The following is a 19634-nucleotide window of genomic DNA, read 5'->3' on the forward strand; positions in this document are numbered from 1 at the left end:
ATGCCAACGCTTTTCTGGAGAAAGAGGTGCAGGCAAGGAAGACCTGCCTGCTTCAGAAACAGACTCCACCCAGTGGCCCCTAATGTCGCTAACGATGTCACCCCCTCTAAAGTATTTCATGATGCCAGTTCCTGTGTCTGGAGAGACTCTGGATGTAAATGTGGTTGACTCTTTGTTTTCTCTCTGCTGCTTTAGCATTCGTTTTTCTAGGTGTTTTCTAGTTTTTTGAGGACAAAATAATACACATAAACTGCCTAGAACAGTGCCTGGAAGACAGTAAAATCTTACATAATATTAATTACACCTCTTATAAGCCGGGATAAATAGTAGAGTGAGAATTAATTATTAGGAAAGTGTTTTAAAAATATCTAATTCAAATTCTTTTTCTGCTTTCAATTAGTCTAAGTCACGCACAGGAAAATTTTATTTTTCACAGCTCGAAACAATTATTCTAGTATAGTCAGTAAAAATAATCTCTAAGTACAGGAAAGCCAAATATTCTAAGGAAATCTTTAAAATAAACACAGATTATTTAAACATAATCTTTCATTAGCTCAGTAATTTACATTTACCATCTTTAGGTCCAGAGATATGAAGCTAATTTTTCAAATACTTGAACTAGTAATATACTTTACAATGTTGTTCTGAATGCAAAAGTTTAGAAAACAGTGAAATAAAACAAAGGGGGAAAATGACCCCAAATCTGGCTTTGTTAGGATGAAAAAAAAAAAGAAGAAACAGTTCCAATTTGTTTTCTCAACTTCTTATGAACACACACACATACAGAGGCAGACCTTGCTTTACTGTGTTCACAGAAACTGTGTTTTTTACAAATTGAAAGTTGATGGTGATTCTGTGTCCAGCAAGTCTAATTTTGTGCCATTTTTTTCAAAAGCATTTGCTCACTTCATGTCTCTGTGTCACATTTTGGTAATTCTCACAATCTTTTAAACTTTTCCATTATTATTATATTTGTGACGTGATCTGTGATCAGTGAGCTTTGATGTTACTTTTGCAGGTGTTGGGGGAGGGGAGGCACAAACTGTGCAAAGTTAACTGATAAATGTTGTGTGTGCTGTGACTGCGCCACCCCTGGCCATTCCCGTCTCTCTTCCCCTCCCTGGGCCTCCCTCTTCCCTGAGACACAACAATGTTGAAACCAGGCCACCTGATAATCCTGCGATGGCTTCTAAGTGCTCAGGTGAAAGGAGGAGTCACACAGCTCTCACTGTAAGTCAAAAGCTAGAGGTGACTGAGCTCAGCGAGGGAGGCAGGTGAGAGCTGAGACAGGCAGGAAGCTAGTCTCCTGCACCAAACAGCCAAGTTGTGACGGCAAAGGAGAAGTTCTTGAGGGAAATTAAAAGTGCTCCTCCCATGAACACACTAATGGTAAGAAAGTGAAACAGCCACATTGCTGAGATGGAGAGAGTTTAAGTTAGTGGTCTGGACAGAAGCTCAAACCATCACAAAATTCCCTCAAGCCAAAGCCTCATCCAGAGTGGGGTCTAACTAACTCTCTTCCTTTCTGTGGAGGCTGAGAGAGGGGAGGAAGCTGTGGAAGAAAGGTTGGAAACTAGCAGAGGTTGGTTCATGAGATTTAAGGAAAGGCCATCTCCATGACACCAAAGTGCAGGTGAAGCAGGAAGTGCGGACGCAGAAGCTGCAGTGAGTTCCCCAGAAGACGCAGCTCAGATCATCCATGGAGGTGGTTACACAAAGCAACAGATATTCAATGTAGATGAAACAGCCTTATACTGGAGGGAGGTGCCACTAAGACTTTCACAGCCAGAGAGAAGTCAATGCCTTTAAGCTTCAAAGGACAGGCTGACTCTCTTGTTGGAGTTTAATGCAGTTGGTAACTTCAAACTGAAGCCAATGCTCACTGACCATTTGTAAAATTCTTAAGAATTATGCTAAACTACTCGGCTTGTGGTCTATAAATGGAACGACAAAGCCTGGATGACAGCACATCTGTCTACAACATAGTTTACTGAATATTTTAAGCCAACTGTTAGACCCGCTGCTCACAAAAAGACTCCTTTCAAGGCGTGACCGCTCCCTGACAATGCGCTTGGTCACCCGAGAGCTCTGATGGAGACAGACGATGAGGTTAATGCTGTTTCTTGGCTAAAACGTCATCCATTCTGCAGCCCATGAATAAGGGAGGAATTTCAACTTTCAGCAAATCTTATTTCTTAAAAAGTGCATTTTGTAAAAGCTGTAACTGCCATAGATAGTGAGTCCTCTGACGGAGCTGGGCAAAGTTAACTGACAACGTTCATCACTAGAGATGCCATTAAGAACATTTCCTGATTCACGGGAAGAGGTCAAATTATCAACATTAACTGGAGTCTGGAAGAAGTTGATTCCAACCCTCATGGATGACTCCAAGGAGTTCAAGATCTCAGGGGAGGAAGTCACTGCAGATGTGGCGGAAATAGCAAAAGAACTAGAATTAGAAGTGGAGCCTGAAGATGTGACCGAACTGCCGCATCTCCTGATAAAACTTGAAAGGATGAGGCGTTGCTTCCTATGGGTGAGCAAAGAAAGTGGCTCAGTGTTATCCTTACGCACTTTAGCACCTCTGCCTGATATATCTCTGTCCATTATTTTAATTTTCTTGACCTCTTTTTTCTGTGCTGTGCTCTACATCTGAGAGCTTCACAGTGACTGGAAAGCAGAGTTCAGTCCCTTTACATGTACTGTCTGGTCTACAGTGCTTGGCTCGCCTTCATCACCATCTACTAACAGTTCCAAACATTTTAAACTGTTTCTCTACCTTTGTTTTCTAACATTTACTATGTGAACTATTTAAATCATATCTTTTCATCATTTGTTAAACACATGCAGTTATTAATTCTCCTAGACCTCACCTTTTTAAAAAAATCACACACCCTTGAACAATTTGTCTAATTATCAGAATCACTGATGAGGAAGTTAATGAAATTTTACTTCCTTCAACTCCTTTTCCCTCATCATTTTTTTTTTTTGGGGCTATAATCACATGTTTTAAACTTACTTATTGTCAAATTACTAACATTTTATATCTTCCCTCCCAGTAATTATTAACAATATTTACATATTATTTAAATCTACCTTCTTCAGAGATTAACTGGTTGCAATTGATAGGAACTTACTGGAGCTAATTTAGGCAGAAAAGCAAAACCAAACCAAGAAGCTCCCACTAGAATAATCTCAGAATCTCTTATTTCCTGGGCAAAGGTGTACATGACCTCCTTGTTTTGCTCTCAGTTCAGTGTCATAGGGGACTGGCTGGGGCCGGGTTCCGATGGCGCACTGCGGCTTGCTTTGGTTGCCCACGCCAGTCTCACCGGCCACTCCCAGAGGGAGCTCCCCAGGGAGCGAGCACAGCTGTGCGTGCCAGTTCACCCTCCGTGAAAGAAGACCGCTGAAGTCAGCGTCCTCCTTCCTGGTCAAATAGGGTATTTTCCACCTTGGAGCTTGTAGGAACTTCCTTCATTCTCAAAATTCAGGAATGTTTGGAATTTGATCTAATTTCTTTAATTTTGCCAAAATGCGGAGAATCACTTTAATCTGCCAAGAAGAGTGTTTCTGAGGTCAGGAAACAGTTTTCCTATTCATTCTCTAATTGTCTTTTTCTCCTTTAGTTTCCTGTGTCTTGTGTGTTTTCAATTTATCACGTCCCCTCTCACCACGTTTCCTGTCCTGGTCTGCGCCCTGCGCTTCAGCTCTGCCCTCTTCACACTTACCCTCCACTGTGCTTATGCCAGTCAACCATGATCCTTGACATGTATACTATATTTGCAATTTTTTGTTGCTCTGCAATATCTATATTTTAATTCAGATGTATTGTTATGTATGCCTGCTTCCCAGCCAGATTCCCTTTTCACTCTTCTCTTGTTTTAAAGGGTCTCCATGTTTCGAAACTGATTGAGAACAGACGCTGTCTAACATTACCTTTGTAGTAACTCTTCTCAAATATATGTTACCATTCTGCCTCTCAAGCCCTGTCTTCCTTCTTTTATATAAAGTATATTTTATTAGGTTCCATATTTAATTTTCTGTATGTTAAAAGTTGAATTAGCTCTCCCAAAAATATATCTTAAAGACCTAAATCTTAGTACCTTAGAAGGTGACCCTGTTTGGAAACAGAGTTTTAAGAGACTTAAGATAAGGCCGTTGGCAGGGTGCTGGGAGGGGCCGTGCAGAGTCTAGTATGACTTTGATGGGTTTTGGTTTTGCTTTTTTGTTTGTTTTTATATTGGGAGCAATTACTTTCTTAACTCTGTACACTCTATTCATACGTCTATTTCTCAATCCAGTGATTTTAGATCCTATCTAGCTGTCCTCAACTGAAAAAGTTGAGTGAGTGCTTTACCCCATCAGTCTCCAGATTTGGCCAGCTATTGCTTTTGTTCTAAACTATGGTTACATTTTCCTACATATTTTTATTCTGTATGTTAATTTTGAAAAGTGAAAGTGAGAGAAAACAACGCTTGGGGTTCATTTACTTCCATTTCATTACAGTAGTATCGTTCAAAGGATTTTAAATACCAGGCAAAATAGAGGATTACTTTTTATACTTTATCAACTCATGAAAATCATGATAAATTTAAGTAGCTTAATATGTGGCTCACGACCTTCTTGAGCATTTTCTCTGAAGTCCCAGTTGTCTTTCATTTTTTCATATAATCAGAAAAATATTACATCCTCATCCCTATGCCGCTAAATCAGTTTCATAACCAGACCAACTTCAGTGCTCTAGAGTGAACAGGCTATTTCTGATGCACAGATATTACCTTATGATTTATTTTGCTCCACCAGAGACACTGAAATCCTCCATGACCATCTTTCTTGTGTCACTCTCCTGTTCTACGAGACTAGAACTACAAACAATTTTTCAGATGAGATATGTAGAAAGTAAACTTTCAAGAGTATCCATATTCAATTTAAACGAACTTCATTCTCCTGCTTGAGCGACACTTTGCCTGGGGATAGAACCCCAGATTCACAATCTTTTTCTTCTGGTAACTTTGAAGGCATTACTTCATTGCGCCCTAGTGGCCAGTGCCAGGGGAAATTCTGATTGTGTTTGTTTCCTGTTGATGTAAATCACCACAAACCTAGTAGCTGCAAACAATACTCTACTCACTCGCAGTTCTGTAGGTCACAGTCTAGGAGGTTGACTGGTTTCTCTGCTCAGTGTTCATAAGGCCAGGACCAAGATGCTGGCAGGGCTGAATTCCTTTCTGGAGTCTCTAGGGGAGAATTCGCTTCTAAGCTCATTCAGTCTGTGGGCAGAATGTGGTTCCCTGTGCTTGTAGGACTGGGGTCCTGGCTTTGATGTCCTTGCGTGCTATTGGCTGAGCTTGTTCTCAGCTTCCAGAGGCCCTCCCCATATCCCGTGGCTCACCTTTCTCCATCTTGGAAGCCCAGCAATGGCATTCTTCTAATCTCTCTTACCTCTCCTTCAGCCCCATCCAAGTGAATCTTACATTGTGTCTTTCCAACTGACTCTGCCTTCTGTGCATTTCAGTGCCCGTGTGATTAGAGGGACCCACCTCGGTAATCTAGGATAATCTCCACATCTCAAGTCCATAACCTGAATCACATCTACGAAGTCCCTTTTGCCATCTAATGCATTCACAGGCTCTGGACATCAGCTCATGGGCATCTTTCTGGGGGACTACAGTCTAACACACTCCACCCTCTGGCCCCAAGGATTCACATCCACGTCACAGGCAAAATATCTTCACTCTATCCCACGGTCCTGAGTCTACACCCAATACAGCATCAACTCAAAGTGCAGAAATCCCCCCTAACCCATCAGTCCCAAATCCTCAAATCTCATGATCTGAATCACCTGAATCACGTATGGATGTGACTCTGGGTACAATCCTTCCTGGGATGCGATTCCTCTCCACCTGTGAAACCAAGAGGCAAGTTATCTGCTCCCAACATGGGATGCTGAGACGGGCATAGATGAATAGTTATATAGACACTCTGCTTCAAAAAGGGAGAACCCAGAGGGAGAATGTTCTAAACTGTGGCTCTATTCAAAGCCCTGCATCTGCCTTTTTCCCTTCTGTACATTAAAAAAAAAAATAGTCTCCATTTTAACTGTGTAACACTTTTTAGATTTTAGAGCTTCTATGGATGTATCCCATTTTGCAATTTTTACTTCAGTTTCAATAAGAATTAGAGACAGGTGGGAAGTAAGAATTTGGTTTTGGTTTGCCAGCTCGAACTAGAAGTCACATCCACATTCGCATTTAAGTCACACACAAATACAGTGGTTTACTCATTACCAAGACCATTTTTCTTACCATCATGTAAAACCTTAGTATTGCAAAAAGTAGTTTTTGAAATTAGCGTTTCACCTTTAATATCCCTTCATTTTATATGTACTACAGTAGTGGTTAATTGTGAATACAACCTACTATTTATTTAGAAATAACTTACAAAAAATAGAAAGTTAGCACAGGCACCCACATTGTATCTACCTTTTTTAAGGTAAAAATAAAATAAGTGACCTGCCGAGATTTTGCTAATTTTCTAGGATTGTTTTTCATTGGGCTGGTAAAGCAAGACAAAATGAGAGCTCAATCTCAGAAATCTCGAAAAAACATTTCCAAATCATAGTGACCATCTGCAGAAAGAATGAGACATGAGCATTTATATATTGGTAATTTTTACAGTATATTTTTAAAGTAAGGGCAAATTTTAAGTAATTAGGGTATACATGTAAAGTAGATTAGTTTTTGTTGTTTTTGTTTTTGTTTTGACAGGAGCAGTGGCAGAGGTATCAGATCCACATGATGAGTAAGGCCTGCGTCACTGCCACACCTAACCACTCCGCCTGAAACTGTGACCCCGAGCCAGCTGCCGATCTCCAAAAGAACAATATGCATTTGTTTAATGAGGGGGAAGGAACCAAGGGGTCATGCACTAGTACCCTGAGCTGTAAGAGAATGTTTGAATAAATTGGATATGTTAGCACACAGATGCAGGCTAACAGTAAAATAAAAGTACACACCAGGGAAGAAAAGGGATACAGATGCTCACTCTGGCTATGGATGGCCGCTCAGAGTGGAAAGCCAAGTGCACATTTACAGGTTGCTCTAAAAACTGAAAATCATACCGAGTGAAATTAAAATAAAGGCCCACATTGAAACAGCAGAGAAGTTCTTCAAAGCCTTCACTCATTCTTTAAGACCACAAGCTAAATTGAGGACTAAATCAGGCACTTGAAATGTCTTAAGCTCAGCAGAAAATTTCCTCAACAATGGGTCCTAAATTTTTCTAGGATTTTACTAAAAGGACAAAGACTGTCTTCTACAGCCAGGGATAATGCAGTCTCAACGGAACTAACACACGCTGTTAACTAGCGCATTTTACATTGTTATTTCCCCCAGAGGGGTTACAGTGATATTTTTAGTTATGAAAAATTTATTCTAAGAAAATAGAAAAGTAAAGACGTTAACAAAGAAAATATTTGCTCACCAAAATATATCGTTTAATTTTTCAGCTCATCCCTAATGACTCCCTTTAGGGGGGCCTTGATGGAGACTTCACAGGATGGGGTGGAGGAAAGCCACATGGGTTCCTGGAGGAGGAGTCAGCGCACTGGAGAGAAGCCGTTTGCATCTGCACAAAACGTCAGAGCATCACAGGGCTCAAGGCAGGGGAGTCCGGTGGGACAGAGCCCTCTTCCCATGCTGATAAGGTACCAGGTACCAGGACTTGTGCCAAATGGGGCTGGTAGAAGTTACCAGAGGAGGCGATGAGCAAACGGCTCCTTCTCTTCCATCCCTGTGAACCAGCCATTGGTAGGAGATGCCTTCAGTTTTCTGCTTGGGCTGCTCTCACAGATGGGAAGAGTGTTTATGGGATTTCAGGAGGTGCATCTCATGAATTCAGAGAAACTTGTTTAAGTGTGTTCTATGAATCTGCATTACAGGAGAATGTAAAAAACTGGACCTTTCAGGGACGTGTCCGTGACTTCGTGGGGAACACTAGCTAGTTCAGCGTCGTTGCCCAAGGAGCCACATGAAGACAATTGTATGGTCCTCGTTAAGAACATTACCTGTTATGTTCCACTTCTATTAATTTGTGCTACTTTTCTCTGTGGAGTGGCACAGTGGGTTCACATACAGTAAATCAGTGTCATGGTTTCATAGATTGCCCAGTCTTTTTTTTTTAATTTGGAGATCCTTGGTAACTATGACTCTGCAAAGGAAATATTCTTAAAAACAGGAAACTGTATAAATCAGTCTGTGGCTGCAGAATCTAAAACCGAGACTTGTAATTGAAGAGACAGGTTTGCAAATGCTTTGATCCATCAACGGGTGTATTTAGAGTACGAACAAGATTTCCTGCTTTTCTTTCTAAAAAGGAAAACAGACTTGCTGCGCAATCACAGAACGCATACAAAGCTATTCCAACGTCTGTGTGCACGTCTGTGTTGCACAGACACACGGTAATGGCTTCAAGGCACGTGAACACCTCACAAACAGACACGGACTTCAAAAATGTGCTTTCTTTTCAATGAGTTGGGGGAAATTATTTTCCTAATTTGATCACCAGTTTATGAAACATTAAATGTGAAAGCTGTGACTTTCATCAAAATGTTTTTACTCAAAACAAATGCCAAAATTTTAGTTGGTAGTACTCTGACTCCAATGAACAGCAAATACTCTGGAATCATTAATAAACAAGATAAGGAAATTAGTCTCAATATTTTAGTGTCAATAAAAAAAGTTAACGAACAGGATGTTAACTGGAATGATTAAGTATCTTTATTTGTCAAAGTTGAATTACCTTCAACAGGTTTAACATCTGAAGTAGGACATTCAAATGAAATTGAGGTAATGTAAGAGAATTTTCAAAAGGGGTTACAAAAATACGGGAAGCGGTGACACTGAGGCAGGCAGGCAGGCAGGCCTTTGGGGGCCTATCTGCGGGTCCATTTGCAGAGGAAACGGCTCATTAGAATGCATTCTTCGTTAAAAATAATGTTGCGTTTTGGAGTCACACATAGTTTCCACTGAGTGAGATTCTGGCGGGCCATTTGACAGGGGGATGCACCCGGCAGCGGCATATTAATGGTTTACGGTTCCAGGTGCGACGGCACGATTATGGTTCACGCCGTCCAGCGGCACCTTGGATTAATTCTCTGTTTTGCTTCCAGACTGTTCCCACGGACATCACTGGTTTACACCAGACGTTAAAGACCCAGGACCTTAAAGTGTTAACACCATGCAAAGAAACCTGCCAGTGACTGCTAACTAGCCAGAGAAGGAATTTAAAGTGATAGAGACACAGTCCCTGGGAATTATTCTTTTTGGGGGTTAGTCAGGGCGGGGTAATTTAGCATCCAATTATGACTCTTACTTGGGAGACACAGAATATCTGTTCTTTTATAATAACAAAAGCATGGATTCTTTCCATTTTTGATATCACCTGATTTTATGCTGACTACATATATGTATAAAGATACACAGAGTAAATTGAGAAAATATGAAACTGGGAAGATATGAAGAATAATAAAAACGAGGTTTTGAAGTGTGTATCTCTCCGAGGCAATGCAGGATAAACTGATGTGCTGGGCAGTTGGGCTTCTCGGGCCCCTCCGCCTGATACATCAAACCTTCTGCTCCGTGTAAGTAAAACAGCCCCCTTAACAATGCTGTTTCCTATAAGAAACAATGATGCAGGGAAAGGAAAGTGTGCAGGGGGTGAAGACGAAAGGAAGGAAGAAAGAAGGAAGGAGGGAAGGAGGGAAGAAAGAAAGGTAAAGGAATAAAGATTAAAAAAGATTATGTATTAAATTAATAAGAGGCAATACAAAAGAAATAAAAAGACCAATGTAAAAGAGTTCAAACACTAGTATTTTAGTGAGCTGAAAAAAATAAGGACATGTACGATTTTACTTAAAACCTCGAGAAGCCCTCGTCATAATGCCCCGTGCTCACACAGGAGTGAGAAATGAGAAGCAGAGCGCACTGGCGGTGAGAATCTATGCTGTTAAAAACTTTCTGAGTTTTTGGCAATAAATATCAAGCGCCTACAGCTTTTGCGCGCCCTTTTACCTGTCAAGTCCAAGTCAGTGAGTTTCAGGAACTGAATCAGAAGTCTACAGAAATAAGTGTACTGATGTTTTCTTAGTAGCATTTTTTAATATAGAAAAATTTTTAAATTTATTTCATTTAAAAAAATGAAAATGGAGAAGAATCCCTGGTTAGTAAAACACTCTCTTATACTTACATCCAGAGACGTTATGGTGATGAGTGAATAGTTCCCTCCCCCTTCTCTAATTTGTTAATACTTTACATGCAATGCCGCCAATCTAATCGATTCAATTCATCTACTTCTGCTGTGTTTTCAGGTTTTGAAAAACTGTGTGTTTCTCAGGCTATGAAACCACTTCTATCAGTCCTCTTTCTAGCACCAGCATCTCGCACAATGCCTGGTACGTCAGGGATGCAGGCGGCAAAGTGATGGAGCCCAAAAGACGTCCGCATCCCAATCCCCAGAACTGGCGAGTATCTTGCAACGTGGCAAAAAGGAATTCAGGACGCAGACGGCATGAAGGCTGCTAATCAGCTGACCTTGGAATCGGTAGTTCATCCAAGTGAGAATAATCTAATCACACGAGCTCTTAAACAGAGAGAGGGGCTGAATGCAGTGGGTAGAAGAGACGTGATTGAAGAACTTGCTTCTCCATTGCTGCCTTTGAACCTGAGCACTAGAACCACAGCCAAGGGATGTGTGTCGGGGGAGCTTCCAGAAGCCGGAACGCTCCGTGGCAGATGGCCAGCAGGGAAGCAGGGACCTCGGTCCTGCAGCGGCAGGGAACTGAATTCTGCCAGCAGCCTGACCGATCGGGAGCCAGACCTTCTCCGACAGCCCCCAGAGAAAGCCGTGATTTCAGCCTGGTGAGATCTGTGTCCAGCTTCTGGCCTCCAGAACTGCGAGGGAATACGTTTGTGTTGTTCTGAGCCACCAAGTTTTTGGCAATTTGTTAAGGCAGCAATAAAAAACAAAAAATGGATGCAATGAGCCTTGTGCAAATGTTTGCTGAATGAGTGAAAATGCAAGAGAAAATATTTAGAGGGAAAGGACACAGAGCAGAATCCTCAGGAGATAAAACGTGTAGGAGAAAATGTGACGTCACCCACATCCAAGACATTTACACTTAGACGTTCCTCCCCAGCACAGCAGGCATTTTACAATCCAAGTAGGAAGAGTTTACGACTCTCTGGAGTCAAAAAGGAAGAGAAAAGTACAGTGAACCACGCTAGATGGGGAGTCAGATGCCTTGGCTTCTACTGATGACTTTATTATGAACTTAGGGAAAAGATTTAATTTCTCTATTCTTCAGTTTTCTTTTCTGTGGATTTAATTGTTGAGCTATCGTGTTGGACAAATACGCCTCGGGAAAGCCCCTGGCTGCTTTTTCACGCGTGCAGACCTTTCCAGGTGATCGCTGTAATCGTTAACAGTCCAAACCTCAATCCTCCAAACTGTCCCGACTCAAGCACCCCCGAGCCAGCGTGGAACCCGCCATCGAGAGCTGGACAACAGCTCACGTCCTTTCAGCGACAGAGCTCCCTGACTTTCCGCGTGGAGCTTCCCTAATGACACTTCCACAATTGCCTCTTCTGTGCTAACTGATGGAATGTGAAAGCTAGCCACAAATTTCATGAAACTGTTACATAAAGTTATTAGTCTGTACTTCCTTCCAACACCGCAAGAGTGGGTGAGAACAAACACACCTCCAAATGGAAGACAATTTATCTCGAGACAGAAAGCAGATTTGGCTAGATTTTACTCCCCTATAGGATTTACTTTTTTAAGATCTGTTTTAGGTTCATAGCAACGCTGAGCAGACAGTACAGAAAGTGGCTAGATTTTCCAAAATAAAAATTCACTAACTGCAGTTTCCTGAGATGAAAAGTTTTCAGATTCATGTTTAAAAATCTTCTAATTATTAAGCCAGGAATGCACACACACAGCACACACAGCAGCTCTGCAGACTGGACGTGGTTCTAAATTCCTGCAAAAGAGCTTCATGAAATTTATGAAAATAATTTGATTTTACAATTAAAAACGATCTTTAATGGTGAGTACTTGCCTCTTTGCCATGACTTTCTCTGCATAATTACTACCCTCCAAAGCCTCCTGGCTGAGCTCTTTCTTTGCCTTTATAATTCCTTTTTATTGCTTTCTCTCCTCTAATCCTCTAGAACTTTTGAAGTAGGCAAAATCTGTCTTCCTAGAAGGGTGAGACATTATTCTGTTCTTGAACAAACAACACGGGCTGTATCTGTTCTCTTACACAGTTGCCAGGCGCTCCTCAGAGCTGCCCTAACCAAGTGCCAGCGATGGGGCGGCTGCGACACCGGAAATGCATGCCTTACTGCGTTGGTCTGAGACCACAGTGCTGGCAGGGGGCCAGGGGACGGAGTTTGGCCTGTGTCTCTCTACAGTGTGTTTCCTCTGTGCATGTTTGTGGGTCCAAATGTCCCCTTTCTGCAACCCTGCTGTGAGATGAAGTGACAGGTTTCGCTCTGACTTCCAGCATCTCCAAATGTGGCCGTATTTGGAGACGGGGCTTTGAAAGAGGTGATTAAATTAAAGTGAGGTCCTTAGAGTGGGCCCTAATTCAACGTGATTTCTTATGAAAAGAGGAAATTTGGGCACACAAGAAGACCCCTGGGGTGCACCCAGGAAGGGAAGGCCACGTGAAGACACAGCCAGAAGGTGGCCCACGGAGAGAGGCCTCCAGAGAAACGAGACTCACCAGCACCTTGACCTTGGTCTTCTGGCCTTCAAAACTGTGGGACAGCAGATTTCTGCTGTTTAAACCACCCGCCTCGGTGTCTTGTTACGACAGCCTCGCAAATGAACACATCCACTCGTGGTGATGGATTAGGGCCCGCCCTGAGGACTTCCTTTCAACTTGATTGCCTCCACAAAGACCCTGCTTTCCTATAAGATCACTTTCTGAGACACAGGTGTTAGGACTTCAACATATGAATGGGGGAGGGGGACAACTGAACCATGCCACCCAGTTTGGGGGCCCATTCAAGATGTAAATTCCCTAAAGGAGCTGTCATCATTTATTAGGCTCTGTTTTAAAGTCCCAGGATCCCAGGAGGGTGAGCGCGGTGCGTGAGGTCTGAACGTTCAATGTGAGTATTTACGCTGCCTGTGACAGGAGTGCAGAATGTGACGCACAGACGGCTTTCAAAGGAAATACTGATATTCTTTTTGACTCTGATGGGGGGAACATTTTGTGTTCTGCAGTGCACCTACCAGTCAGCCCCCTTTCTGGAATCATCATAATGCTGCTGGCAGACAGGAGACACCTGCTGGCCCTGCAGGGGGTCACCTACCCCCCCCCCCCCGCCCTCCTGGGGCTCCTCCCCACCTTGGATGGCCTCTTCTTCCTCACAACAGGGACCACCACAGATTCCTCTGAGTTGTTCCTCATCAATGAATTCATTTGTTATTTGAGCACAAACTGTGTCAAACACCTTTAAAGATGCTGGGGATACAGCCATAAACAACAAACACATTTGGATAAACCTCTCAAAGCACAAAGAGGATGCTGCAGAGTGTGAAAATTATTGCCAAAGAAAATGTTAAAAATCGTTTTGAACAGTGATGGCATCATGGGTATAAAAACAGAGCTTCTAAATTTTACTGATCTGAAGAAAATTTCCCATTAAATATCAAGAGTAAACACGATGATCTGATACCGCAGAAATTACGACAAGCAATAACCATCTCACCCAGTTGTGTCAAGTCAAACGACCAGAAGGACAAGATTTCAAAATCGAGAAACATGGTTCATTTGCCTTTTTAAAATCTATGGAACACGTTATTTCCTCATGGGACTCAAACATGCCGGACACGAGGCAGAAGGTCCCTTAGATTCACAATGCTCCAGGCAAACGTCTCAGGGACCTTGCGTCCTTGTCTTTTCCCTTCACACTCAAGTACTTGTAGGTCTGCGCGCGCGCGGTCTGAGAAACTCGCCAACCCATCTGACCGAGGGCGCAGCCTTCGGAGCGCAAGGCTTTGCCGAGAAGGGTGCCGGGCAGCTCTTTCCTTCGCTGGAAAGGACGGTCGAGGCAGGAACTACGCCTCGTGTTCGTTTTTAATGTGAAATCAGGCCTGTTTATTGAACTGTTGGAAACGGCACTGCACAGGCCACAAGCTGTGTGTCCATCTTCTGTTTCCCCTGCGGAGGGACCTTCTCCAGCTGGACGGCAGAAAGGACGCCTTTGCTTACAGGCTGATTTCAGGACTGACCGACTGGCCGTTTCCACTGGGGGAGTGACCCCGACACTGGACTAACAGTCGGGAAATAGAGATCGCTTCTCATTCCTGCAGGAACAGGCTAGTGGAGGGGTCGGCTCTGCTTAATCCCGCATAGAAGCAGAATCAGACTAGGTGACGTGTGTAATTCAGGCTTGTTCTAAAAGTGACCGAAGCTACAGTCACGTGAGACAATCGCAGTGTCCAAAGCGGTTCAGCGCCCAGAGCAGCTGCAAGGTGGGGATGCGCGCTTCACAGAGGCGCTTAACCGCAGACAGAACGAGAAACGCCTTCGCTGAACAAGATCGCACCTGTTCTGGGAAACCCCTCTTTGCCCAGAGGTCTCCTTCCTAGATCGAAGTTCCGGAATTAAAACTCTTCCTTTGTTCTACTGCTTTGAGTGTGACCGTGTCAGTGGTAAGCACTTCTGAGTCTCAACAGTCAGGAGGGCTTCCGGGGAACCTGCAGGATGGGGTACATTCCACCGTCCCCCTAGCTCTGGAGAAGCTCTCTGAAATTTTAATTTAACATCTGTCTGACCGGGGAGGACGACTCGACTCCGGATCATCCACGCCGCCAGGCCTGGGCCCCGCCGTCCCCAGAGCGGGCCCTGCGCCCTCACCCCCCGGCTGCATCCTCCACGAGACGAGCCAGCGCGCAGGGGAGACCCGGCTCCGTCCGCCGCTTGTGAGACGAGGAAACGGAGACCCAGTGAGAGTGACTTTCCAAAATTCACAGCTACTGGCAGAATGTACACATCCTAACTTCGACTCCAGGCTCTTCCCTGAGTCGGTCCCTTGCTCAGGGCAAACTTGAACTTACGGAGGGGGAAGCACACGGAGGGGGAAGCTGGGGAAGACGGTCTTAAACACGAGGACCTGAACTCGGATCTACGTATATGAATTTAATAAGCCTCAAAAAGCACGGTGTTTTAGTGGAAGACGCCGTCCCAAACACGTGATGTTACTATAGTTCACTTAAGGTTTAAAACATAACTTATTTTCATATTTCTTATTTTACTCTAATCATAGTCTTCCCTCCCATTTCTCTTTGGGCCTAAATTTTTCATTTTTATTGAAAGACTTTGTATGGATTCATATGGTGCTATAACTTAAGTGGTATTTCTTTTCTTTTCTTTTTTTTTGGCGGGGAGAGGTAATTAGGTTTATGTTTTTTTAGTGGAAGTACTGGGGATTGAACCCAGGACCTCATGCATGCTAAGTGCTCTACCACTGAGCTCTACCCTCCCCCCTGAAGTGGTATTTCATTACTCTTCTTTCAGAAAAAACAAAACAAAACAAAAACCTTGAAAAGAATGGAAAATTATTTTTTCTTCTAAGAAAATTTTTTTTCCTTTTAGAAAAGAATGAAACATATCCACACATTGGACAAAGTACAGAAATTAGAAATACCATAGATGTCCAAATTAAAATCTATGGGCAGCAGAATTTTCTACTAAAATACTCCATTAGTGAGAAAATCTGTTATCTTTCTAAAAATCTTTATCAACGCCCCAGTCCTCTCAGAACACGACTAGGGTAATGTTTTTTTCACTGTTGTGAACTCTTTCATGTGAATGACATGAAACAGCTTTAAAAATTCCTTTCTGATTTGATCAATATGCGTATCAAAGTATTTTCTCCCATCCTCGCCTGCAGGCAGTAATCCGCTTTGGGCCCCCTGCGGTGGCACAGCTGCGCCACCAGGGGGCGCCGTCCTCCACCACATCCTCACCAGGCCTGTCACCGTCTCCAGCATCAGCCCACGGTGTTTTCCCGAGAGGCGGAAACATAACCTTATCCTTGTCACAGCTGAAAAATGAAAGGCGGAATTTACACAGAATTCTCAAAATATGTTTTATCTCCATTGTCAGTAATCCCCAGCAGATCGACTCTTACTTTTTTCTTTCTTTCAGTAATTTGTCTATGAAAAAAACAGCAGCAAACCCTGTCGAGTCTCTCTCATCCATCAATCAAGTGGCAGTTTTCATAATGCTTGTTACCGTGGCGCCCGTGGCCTGTGGGACCGGCTCCTTCTGTTTTGCTAACGTTGGTTCACCATCCCAGGTAAGCAATCAAGGGTTTCTCTAGGGGTTTCGAGAAGAAGGCGGGGGAGTGTGCGGGGGGGCGGGGAGGGGTAATTACCACAATGACGGGTTGACAGAGGAGAATCCATGAATAACTCCACCCCGTCACTTTGAAGATGAAGAAACAGCCTCTAAACCAGCAGCCTAGGGTGTGAACCCAGCTTGAGGAAGGACCCACCTTGAAAAGTTTTAACTCAATAAAGCCTGACATCCAGTGACAGCCTCACCCCGCCAGCATCTCCGAATTTCTCCCTAATTAACTTCTCAAACACTCCTTCGGTAATGTGTCAGCTCTATTCTCTAACAGAAAAACCAAGGGCGATCCAGGGCGACGTGTCTCTCCTCCATCTCTTAAGACGGAGGCAGAACTCGCCACACAGCGAGGCGCTTCCTTCCTCTAGTTCTGTGGTTAGAAAGCTCGGTCTTGGCGCTGCTTTAACAGCCTCAGTCGAAGCCAATGTGCAGCAACGGGCATCACGCTCAGACATTTCGTTCTTTCAGATGAGCCGCCGGCTTGCTGAGGACCACAGCAGTAGACGATAAAAAAACAGGTATTTAAAATATCCCCACATAGGGTAAGTAATGTAAGCATCCTGAAGAAATGACGCACTACAGGTTGAATCTAATAACTGTTTTCAACATTTTAAATAACTCTTGATTTAAATAAACTTTGTGTGTTCTGAACCTTCTAATTGGTTCACTGATTCCAAGGGGCCAAGATGCACTTTTTCTGGTGGATGACAGGAGTTTCAAGCATCGGTACGTGTCTAATAAAAGCCTACGTGACAGGAGGAATTGGGGTCCTGCAATTGCAGTCTCAGAAAGACTGGACACAGAGGACTCTAGAAAAAAAGCCAACCTTACACCGTTACAGGGAGAAGCACCTGGAACAAAACTGACCCTCACTTAGGTGGCATCTGGAAGATGGAGTTTTGTAGTCCCATGTGCAGAGTCCTTCTCCAAGACTGACTCTTAGAGGGGCCCCCTTCCCTTCTGGAAGCTGTGAACTGGGTGTATCTCCCTTAGTAGGGAGACAACTAGAATTAAATAGGTTGAGTTTGAAAGAAACGCCATCTATCTCTTCCCCTCTTGATGATAAATAATTATATTTTTCAGCCTATAGAATGGAAATAAGCCATTTATTAATTTTTTTTAAAGAGAAGAATTACTGGAGGCAAGCTTAAGACCAGCCCACTTGGTAAATTCCTTTTAAGATGCTTTTAGAATTTATTCTGCACATTTTGGAGAAGTAATAAAAAGAACAGACACTCAACTGACAGTGGGGAACAGAGGAGTCAGGTTAACAAACATGCAGCTGTGAGACTCCAAGAAAGCTTCTAACCTTTCCCCTGGACCTGACAGGTGACAGATCTCTCTTTTCCTGTCTGTTTTCCTCAGTGATGTAGTGATGGCTATGAAAACTCCGACTTAAAAACACTCAAAGACAATTAAAACCATAAGATGGACTTCGTGCACCTGCTGTGCAGAAAGAGACAAAATCCCAGGTCTCACTTCTTCCACAGCTGTGAAAGTGTACAGAAAAGGGGACAGACATCCAGACCTGTATTTCAGATTTGCACAAACAGATAAGGGCCCAAGAAGCAGGGAAAGATGGAGATGAATGCCTCACCCTTTGTCTGAGGTTGTTTTCTGCTCTGAGAACCTGGCGGGGGAGTGGGGCCACTGAACTTCTCCAGGAACAAAGCTACATGCGTGTGAATGAACAAAAATACAGCCTCTCCAGAAAATTCCACAAGTTACTCCAAAGTCCTGGAACCATGGGCATCTCATTGCCCCAAAGTCAAGAGTCAAAGGTCTTTTCTCGATGACCTTTTATTGAGAGTTTTATGTGAAAGACAAATAAATGAATAGCCTCTGGCTGGTGAATTTTGGCTCAGAGTCAAAGGAAGAAGATGTTAATAAATTCCTCCCTCCCCCCTTCCTCCCCCCCCTCCTTCCTTCCTTCCTTCCTTTCCTTCCTTCCTTCCTTCCTTTCTCTCTGTCTCTGTTTCTTTTGCTCGTCCTCTGTCCTCCGGGTAGAGAGGAACTGTATGAAAAATGACCTCAGCACAACCCAGAGCATAACAAAAAGAACTGGCCAGTTCCTTTGCCTGCCTCAGATCACTTCCACTCGGAAGACGGCCGGTGCCTAAGGAACGTGTCCTGGGCTCCTCCCCTGTCTGTGGCCCTCCCGGCGGATGGGCAAGGGGGAACCACTATCATGAACTGCCTCAGGGGAAGCCGGTGGCTCGGAGAGGAGGCATGAGAGAAGCAGGATGAAAGCCGTGTCTGTCAGCCTCCATCCGGACGCTCCTCCCATGCGGCTGGGCCACCAGGAAGCACTCGTCCGGGGTCGAGGCAGGCTCCGAGGGGAGATCCTTGCTGGACTGCCCCTGGAGAGGCCATCACTTAGAACAGTATGGCCAATGGGCCGGCCTGGAAATAAGTGAGCTAGAAAGAATCTGGTGATTTCTCATGTTGGACACCTCGATGTGTCACTCTGCTTAGAAGGGTTTCACAAAGGCTAGTGTAAGGAGTGGGTTTTCATGTTCCTTCTCGCTTATGAGTATCTTGTCCTTACAGCCTGTAAACTAAACATGCCATAACTCAGGCCGTCTGGTCGCCAGGACATCACGTAGTCCTTTCTCACCGAGAGAACCCGACCCACAGCTCCGGTGACCACATCATGACGGCCAAGGGGACGGTCCTCCCAGGCCCGCTCACCATTCATTTTCAAAGCAGTCTGCTCTTACCCCTCACATCTTATTCTATGTCTAAGTGGTGTCATGCATGCTTGTAAACATCCAGAAGCCAAATGCTGACATTTTGCCCCGTCTGAGTCATTTGCTGAAGGAAGTGAACATCGTTAATTGGAAATATAAGATTACATTGCATTGGCCCGTAACATGCGGCTCTAATGCACGAACAACTTAGATGGACATTTCTTTATACTCCTGATACTTATTTAAGATAAAGGTACACGGCACTTCTCAGAAGATGGACTTGGGACATAAGCTTGTGACCGATCTGAAGAAGAGACACAATTTTACTGTTCTTACCACATCATCTGTTCTTAGGTCAATACAAAGATGAGGCAGGTAGAACCTGACCAACTCTAAGCGAATCGAAGCAAATCTAATGATTGCTGAAATCTTGTCCTCGGAATTAGCCTTTTACAAAGTTAACAACTGTGATCACACGTAGACAACACGCAACGTGGCATTTCCACATCAGTCTC

At 43.7% G+C, this 19634-nt stretch overlaps 1 protein-coding gene across 1 annotated transcript in view; it reads right to left on the minus strand.

The window, feature by feature from the left end:
* Positions 1-19634, minus strand: part of NALF1 (NALCN channel auxiliary factor 1) — a 535944-nt gene that overhangs the window by 5611 nt on the left and 510699 nt on the right. The window lies entirely within an intron of this gene.

Source organism: Camelus bactrianus, chromosome 14 (genome assembly GCF_048773025.1).
Source record: "Camelus bactrianus isolate YW-2024 breed Bactrian camel chromosome 14, ASM4877302v1, whole genome shotgun sequence".
Classification (NCBI taxonomy): domain Eukaryota; kingdom Metazoa; phylum Chordata; class Mammalia; order Artiodactyla; family Camelidae; genus Camelus; species Camelus bactrianus.